Source organism: Mytilus galloprovincialis, chromosome 6 (genome assembly GCF_965363235.1).
Source record: "Mytilus galloprovincialis chromosome 6, xbMytGall1.hap1.1, whole genome shotgun sequence".
NCBI lineage: Eukaryota > Metazoa > Mollusca > Bivalvia > Mytilida > Mytilidae > Mytilus > Mytilus galloprovincialis.
The window spans coordinates 81,035,278-81,043,884 of NC_134843.1; the positions used below are offsets into that span (position 1 = coordinate 81,035,278).

An 8,607-nucleotide genomic window follows, 5' to 3' on the forward strand; every position below is an offset into this window, starting at 1 on the left:
TCGAGTCGGATATTCCAAGAAAAGTAAAAATATCTAAAAAAAAAATATTTTTTTTAAAATCCTGTAAACGATAGATAAATGCATTCACTTTACGCGGAAGGCAATTCCAGCCGAGAACCAGGATTCAACAGAAACCTTCCGAACATTATTTATTTCATGTTCATTAACGACAATTACCCCATATGGCTCCTTTTGAACATATTTTAAAGAAACTGTTTTAGACTTTTCTCTATATCTAATGACCATTAGATTCCATATCAACACGATTAATAAACTAAACATTAAAAATAAACCATTTAAATTCTTTAAGTATGTTGCTATTGATGAGAATTTTCAACAACGGGAACGGTATCTCATTCTTGATAACCTGTTAGCTTACGGGGGCTTCGTCACGTTGAACCAACTACCAACAGGTGCTATGACTTAGGCCCTCAGACCCCTCGCCGAGGTTCGGGCGTACACGTAACACACACCTAGCTATGCCACTGTTATTTGAGGTTCAAATGTCTTTATTAATAACTCTCCACATGGACGCAAAAATATTAACCATCGAGTTCATATTTCGCCGGGTTTTATCACATATATAAACCTACATGTATAAGTGAGGTAAATGTACCATGTGAACAGACATGACAGATATATTTTTTTCTGAGACAAGTTCGTCGATGGACGATGAATAAATTAGATGACATGGAATTACGTCACCGTAATAACTATTTTACATTGTAGTGATACAAATCAGTATATACATGTACTCTGGTTTATTTGTTGTTATATACATATTTGTATATTTGTTTATACAGTTACATGCATGCTAAATGTATATGATTTTCATCCATTTGAATATATCATTCTATATACATGATATATATATACATATGATATGTTCATGTCGATATATTCTGCTATTATACTATTCTAATACAAATGAAGGACTGCTGAACCAACGTCTCTAAAGTTTTGTGAAGGTAGAGAATCCTTAAATGGATAAGGATGTATGCAGGGTTGTCAAAAGAAATTCTAGTATAAAGTGCAGTGCAAGTGCATGGTAGACACTCTTCTGTAATAACTGATTTTTCTAATAGATTGGATTCGAGTAGGCATTCGTAAAGTCCCCTTTTTTATAGGGTGATCATTATGAAGTATTAGTTTTGATCATTGTTGAAGGGTGTGGAGTAACCTATTATATAGCTAACAAGCACATCACTTGGTCTACATGGTCTATGGTTGATGGTTGTCTCATCAAAATTCATACCACATCTCCTTATTCAAATTAATGAAAACCATGAAAATGTGCTCATTGTTAGATAAAGCCGGCCAATCAAACATGTACACCTAACATTCATGTCATATGCCAAAAAAAATAGTGATCCTATACATGTACAATGTACATGATGTAGCTTATCACTTTTTTATAGTTCCTTCTTATGTTATACTGTTATACCACTGTCCCAGGTTAGGGGAAGGGTTGGAATCCCGCTAACATGTTTAACCCCGCCACATTATTTATGTATGTGCCTGTCCCAAGTCAGGAACCTGTATATTCAGTGGTTGTCGTTTGTTTATGTGTTACATATTTGTTTTTTCGTTCATTTTTTTCCCCCATAAATAAGGCCGTTAGTTTTCTCGTTTGAATTGTTTTACATTGTCTTATCGGGGTCTTTTATAGCTGACTATGCGGTATGGGCTTTGCTCATTGTTGAAGGCCGTACGGTGACCTATAGTTGTTAATGTCTGTGTCATTTTGGTCTTTTGTGGATAGTTGTCTCATTGGCAATCATACCACATCTTCTTTTTTATATCACATCTGAGAAACATTGAAAAATAGACAAAACCACAAAAATTCAACATTGACCAATGAACCCATGACATTTAGCTCAATGTCTGATGAACCCTGCCAGTCAGACATACATGACAGACTCAATTGTTCCATTCTGTCTATACATGTACATTAAATATACATGAAGTTGATCTACTGGAGTACTGTATAATATTAAGGCCAAAATAAATTTATTGCATGTTTCTGGTTTCTCGACCATACATGTACCTCCGTTTCTAGCCTACCCGAAACAATGTATTCATCATACATGTACATGTACATGTCATATTCATCATTTGATGTCTTTCCACATCAGATAACTTGTGTGAATGATAATTACAAATAATACTCATCAGTAAAACATATCAGAAACCAAACTTTGAAACGACTAAGACTGCACAGTGTATTATCTGTCAAATATGGGAAATGTTATCACAGTACACATGTACATGATGTACAATTACAAATTTTTTTTATAGAATAAAATGTTCTTAATTTTTTGGAGAGTAAAATAGGAGACACACACTTATTTATTTTGGCCTAAACTGAAATTATCCTTAATCACTTACATTGTGTATCCATGAAATGTCACGGTCAGGTCAGCTCAACCTGATAGACCAGTAGACCTTGCAAGATACTCATATTTCTCGCATGAATTGTTTTACATTGTCATTTCGGGGCCTTTTATAGCCGACTATGCAGTATGGGCTTTGTTCATTGTTGAAGGCTGTACACAGTACAGTGACCTACATGTATAGTTGTTAATTTGTGTGTCATTTTGGTCTCTTGTGAAGAGTCGTCTCATCATGCTTATTGGCAATCATACCAGTGTAACCACATCTTCTTTTTTTATATCATACATGTATATACAAAAAATTTATCCAATTACAAAATGTACATGTACTTGTATAAGAGAGCATCTCACTGTTATAAATGTTTTTTACAAGTAGTCACTAAACAATGAAATGAGGTCAGGTGCAATGGACATATAATGACAGGCTGAAACTTCATAACATATTAGCTATCTGAATACCGACAAGATAAGAAGCATCCAGCTCTTTTAGCTTTATAAAAAAGTTTACGTCATCAGCCCAAGATTGTAATACCTATGTCCTGCATACAATCAACTTTAAATGGCTTTTGTGGAAGGCAAGACAATAAAATGATACTTTGAAGGACATGTATTGTTTAATATTTTTGACTAGTATAAAATGCCAGTTTCAGAATGAACATTAATTTAGATGATAGATTATATTTATATACTGTATGTACATTCAGATCGCGACTCTTATATAAGTACAGCAAGCAGTCATTTGACATCAACCAACGTCCATGCAAGGGCTGTAAATGCAGTCAAGGTCATTAAAAACTTCCGTCATCATGACACTTACCAATAGTGACCGACCACGACAGACCCTCATGGGTAATCAAGGTTGTGTAACACCCCCTGGTGGTACATATAGCTAACAATAGGAATGCAAGCATTAACTTCTATAAATTTCACACAAACCAGATATTCTCAATATCCAAATTCATATAAATTTATTATCCAAGGTATTCATGAATTCAGATATGATGCACTATTGATATTCACTGAAACTGATTTTTTTATTAATCCAATTTGCTATTTCTGAATAACTATCCAAGGTATTTCATAGAATTCAAATATGATGCACTATGATATTAATATTCCCAAAAACTTTGAATTCTCTTAATTCCAAATTATTATTTCAATTTCAAATAAATTAATTATCGAAGGTATTCACTGTCATCAAATAATGTAGTCTTTCTTTCAAATTGTAAGTTTGCTATTTGTACAATGCACAATTTTCTTCTTGTCCAATTTGATATGAAATCCTAACAACATCATGGCATATTGCTGTAAGCCCTATTTGTTATTTCCAACAACAATAAGTCCATTAGTCCACTGTTTCACAATTTACAGCTACAGGTATGCGAGATACTTAGTGTCACCTATACATGCTATATGTATTTCCTTTTTTTGCCGGCTTCATAATCTGGCTGGGAATCATGCTCAAACCAATGTGAATTCTACAAACGAAAAAACATATATTAAGAATAAAGTATTGAAACTTATCTAATATTGCATAATTACATGTATCATGATTATTATTACTTAATAATTCTTTAAATTTATATAGAAGATAATACTCATGTATAAATACTAGAGATCATAATTTTCTTGACAACAAAGTTCTATGATGTACACAAATGAATTTATGAGACTTATACAATTGAATTTATATGTCCTGTATGAGAAGAAGAATAAAACCCTTTTTTGGGGGTTCTATTTCAAAAAAATATGTTCTCTCTTTCTACATTAATGTTTTCTTAAGTGTGTCACTTCATTGAAGGGTTACTGTTTAATTGAGGCTAGCACTATACAAGATTGTTTTAATCAATTATTTAAAGCCAGACAAAGTTATTTCACTGTAAAACATAACAGGTGATTTCTTTGGATCATTTTAATAGGAAATAAATACTACAAAGATGACCAAATAAAAAATGCACTGTTGACTGTCATTTTGTGTCATGAATGAATAAACCTTTTTTTTTATGTAAATCATGAAATGTAGAATCTTTGTTCAAAGGTTAACCCTTTCTTTAATTTAAACATTTTTAGCAACCTAAAAAAGCTAGTATTTCCTTTTTATGATTAGCAGTAAACTTTGAGTTTAATTTGACATCTTAAATGTTACCCAGTATACTTTTTACTAATTACAGCTTGTATTAAATAATGCTTTGTAGTTTATTTAACCAGACAACATATTTTCTTTATTTTATATTAGTTATTTACCCATTTTTATGTTGATAAATCAATACTTGGCTGCATGACTTAGACATGTTAGATAAACTTTTAAAACTTTTAATATAATATCCAAAATAAAAGATTATATCCTGTTGTTTCATATTTTTCATAATTTTAAATTTCTTTCAATTATCAATTTATCCACAATTTGAAAAGGACATTTGAAATTTATTAATATCATTATATAAAATCATCTTCAATACCTATGACATTTTAATTTTCATCCCTCAAGGCAATAAACTCATGAAACTGTTGTGTCTTAATCTGTTTATTACATATAACATGTATATAAGAAGTCCTGATAATTAACTTTTCAGTGTTAACATCCTGATTATTACCTTTTCTAATATCACATTTACATGGTCATGAATTCAGGCTCAGTAAATATATTTTTAAAATTATTTATTTTGAAGTTAAATTAAACATGTAAAACATGTTTTAATAGTATGTTTTAAACCAAATTGATCTGAGCATGGAAGTAATATTTAAATATTACTTCCATGTGAGACATACCATGTAGTTAATTAAGTTAATTTTTGTAATTCAATATCTATAAAATTCATAAAATGCTTAAGTTTAGGCCATGTTTACATAACATAATATGCTTACAGATAGATTTTTTGTAACCTCCCACATAATGACGTACTGAATGTTTCAACATATGAAATTAAATATAAATAAAATATTTTAGTAATTTGGAAAAGGCAAAATACATGTATCTGAAATCAGATGTGATTATACATGATGAAAGGAGATGTGGAATATACATGTATATCAATGATACAGCAACCAAACAATGAAGTAGTCAAAGCACAATTTAACACATTTAGAAAAATATGACTGTTGAATGGAAAGTCCTTTATAAACAGTGGAATAAATTAAAAGACACTTGAAATATGTTTAAACATGTTAAAAGGAGATGATTGGTATATATATATATATATATATATGCAAAAGAGACAGCAGCCCCAAGACCAAAACAAGTTAAAAGGCATAATTGAATTTTGACTAACCATGCTAACCAAAAAAGTTAAACTGACAGAGTTCACATGAAAATAAAAAGTTAAGGCCACACTGATTTGATTAATAGTTCTTTTGATTGATAATATAAGACATGCTTTAGAATTATAAAATATATCCATGTTTTGTTAATCATGACTCAAAAATTATTTAAAAAATATACTCAAACATGCTAGTTTCACATTTTACACATAAATATTTACTTTGTCATAATATTCAACTTGAATTTTCTCAATTTAAAAAAAATCCAGTTAGAAATATTTCAAGCAAATTTAGGATGAGTCATGCAGTTTTCAATACATTAACATACAAGTCAGGACAGGAGCCTGTAATTCAGTGGTTGTCGTTCGTTAATGTGTTACATATTTGGTATTCCTTCATTTTTTTATGTAAATAAGGCTGTTAGTTTTCTTGTTTGAATTGTTTTTCATTGCCTTATCGGGGCCTTTTATAGCTGACTATGCCGTATGGACTTTGCTCATTGTTGAAGGCCATATGGTGACCTATAGTTGTTAATGGCTGTGTCATCTTTGGTCTCTTGTGGACAGTTGTCTCATTGGCAATCATGCCACATCTTCTTTTTCATATACAATATAAATATAGGTTTTGTAGTATAAGGCCATCCGGCAAAATTAAAACCATTGTGAATGCCCCACATCATCATGTAGGGTTTAACACAGTAAGACGATGAACACCGGTGGATCCAGCAATTTAAAAAAAGGGGGTCCCAACCCAGGATAAAAGGGGGGGTCAAACTAAATGTACCCTTTCAAATGCAATTGATCTTCTAGTCAAAATAATTATGACGTCTTGTGTCGAAGTAAGGCGTCAAAGAAAAAAATTATAATAGCCTTTCAAGACGTCATAATTATTTGGACTATTGATCTTCCAAAAAAAGGGGGGTTACAATCCCGGGAACAATTTTTACAAGCCCAAATTCTTACTTTGCTTTTGAACATGCTACTATATATATACATAGAAAGATGTGTAATATGCACGAGTGAGGTGATATAGAGAAACCGATATAGAACGTCGATTCATACCTGAAGCATGAGGGTAGGCACGAAATGTGCACATTTTCGCTTCAAAATCGTGGATCCATGATTATTCTGATAGACATGCTTTAAAATATTGTTCATTTATACTCACCGATTGAAATTTCTAGGTCATCCGTTATATTGTATGTAGTTTCCTTTCTACATATCTACCATGGCATGTCTACGATTTTTTGTAAAGTTTGCTGACCCGCTATTTCTGCCGACAAGGGTACAATAACGTCAAATCGTTTACGGGTGAAGAATATGATTTCCGTTTTTAATAAAACTTGACAGATTTGATTTATTATCGTCGGGAAATGTCCCTAATGGATAGCAATTAAAATTAATCAGCTTTATTATTCTGTATGATATATGTAACTTAATCATATTCTTTTAAATTTACTTCAGGTACCCCGACGTAGCAATTTGAAATTAAGACAATTAAATCAATCTTCTGCAATAATATTTTAATTCTATTTTTAAACGAAGGCTTTTGGTATAAAACAAGTTATAAAAGACTCTTGAATAGACTGAATAAAAAATAAAGATAAACCGTCAAACGTACAAGTCCGCCACAAATGAACAGACATATTAATTATAATGCCATAAACGGAATACGACAAAAGACATAGAACGATCGCAAATTTAAAAAAAAAAAAACACCAACAACAACATAAGATGAGGGATCATATAAATTATGGGTAATTTCACAACTGTATCACCAATACGTGACACTTAGATAAAATACATTTATCCATTTATCCTGTATCAAACTTTGAGAAGGTGCACCTTAGACGTGTACACATTGTTTTAAATTAACATTCGCAACCGTCACACTAAAATATTTGTATTACATATTTACCGACTGTAACAACCCATGAAATGTTTGTTTTAAACATTTTACGACTGTGGCAACCTTTTAAAAGTTGTAATGAACATTTAATGACTGTAACAACCTTTAAAAAGTTGTAACAAACATTTTACGACTGTTACAACTCTAAAAACATTGTAACAAACATTTTTTGACTGCTTAAACGTCTGAAAAGTTGACACAAACAAATTTCAACTGTCACAACTATAAAAAGGTTGGGACAAACATTATACAACTGCCACAACTTTTAGAAAGACTGTTATAAATAGTATTTGGCTGTGACAACGCCGTAAACCACTGCAACAGTCCTAAAATTACTGTTGATAGCATTTAATGTTTTTCACAACCCATAAAAGTGTTGGGACAGACATAATTTAACTGTAACAACGAAATAAGGTTGATTTGACAGTCTTCTTCAGTCTTCCACAGACTAAAATAGTCGTACAATGACTGTTACTGGTATGGACAGTTGTTTTTTCGTCCAGTAGTGTTCACTACAAACCAAAACCAAGCCTACCGTTTTTAATAATACAGTCAATTGAAAATATGGAAATGAAGTAAACTACTGTGACTAAAATTAAACGATATAAGAATATAAGGTGTCATCCTGTTCGTTATTGCTGTTTTCAAAATTTTGTGATGGGTGCCTGATACCACATATGGAGAAGAATCTGCTTACCTTTTCGGCGTACCTGATTTTATCACCTCTTTTTGGTGGTATTCTTGTTGGTCAGTTATTAGATTTCTGTGTTGTATTTTAAGTTCTGTTGTTTATCTTTTGATTGTTTTTTTTTTCATTGATTTTTCATTTTGCAATCGATTGATGAATTTATTATTCATTGGTTTCTAACGACACTAGCTCTTTTAAGTATGCGTAATGTATGAAAATAAGAATACAACAAGTACGATTGTTTTCGTTAATTAGGTGCAGGTCAATAAGTTGCTAAAACATTTTTTACTGAAATCTAAAATATGTTCCAGATACGAATACTTTGCCGCAAGTTATTTATCGACTGACTGTACCTGTTAT

The 8,607-nt window shown here is 31.4% G+C and overlaps 1 long non-coding RNA gene across 1 annotated transcript; it reads right to left on the reverse strand.

Moving 5' to 3' along the window:
* Nucleotides 1–3,344: 3,344 nt before the first annotated feature.
* On the reverse strand, nucleotides 3,345–6,915 carry LOC143080476 (uncharacterized). Its single transcript, XR_012979725.1, has 2 exons — nucleotides 6,819–6,915; nucleotides 3,345–3,871 (listed from the first exon to the last, which is right to left on the reverse strand). It is a non-coding gene; the product is annotated as an uncharacterized LOC143080476 (long non-coding RNA).
* Nucleotides 6,916–8,607: the final 1,692 nt, after the last annotated feature.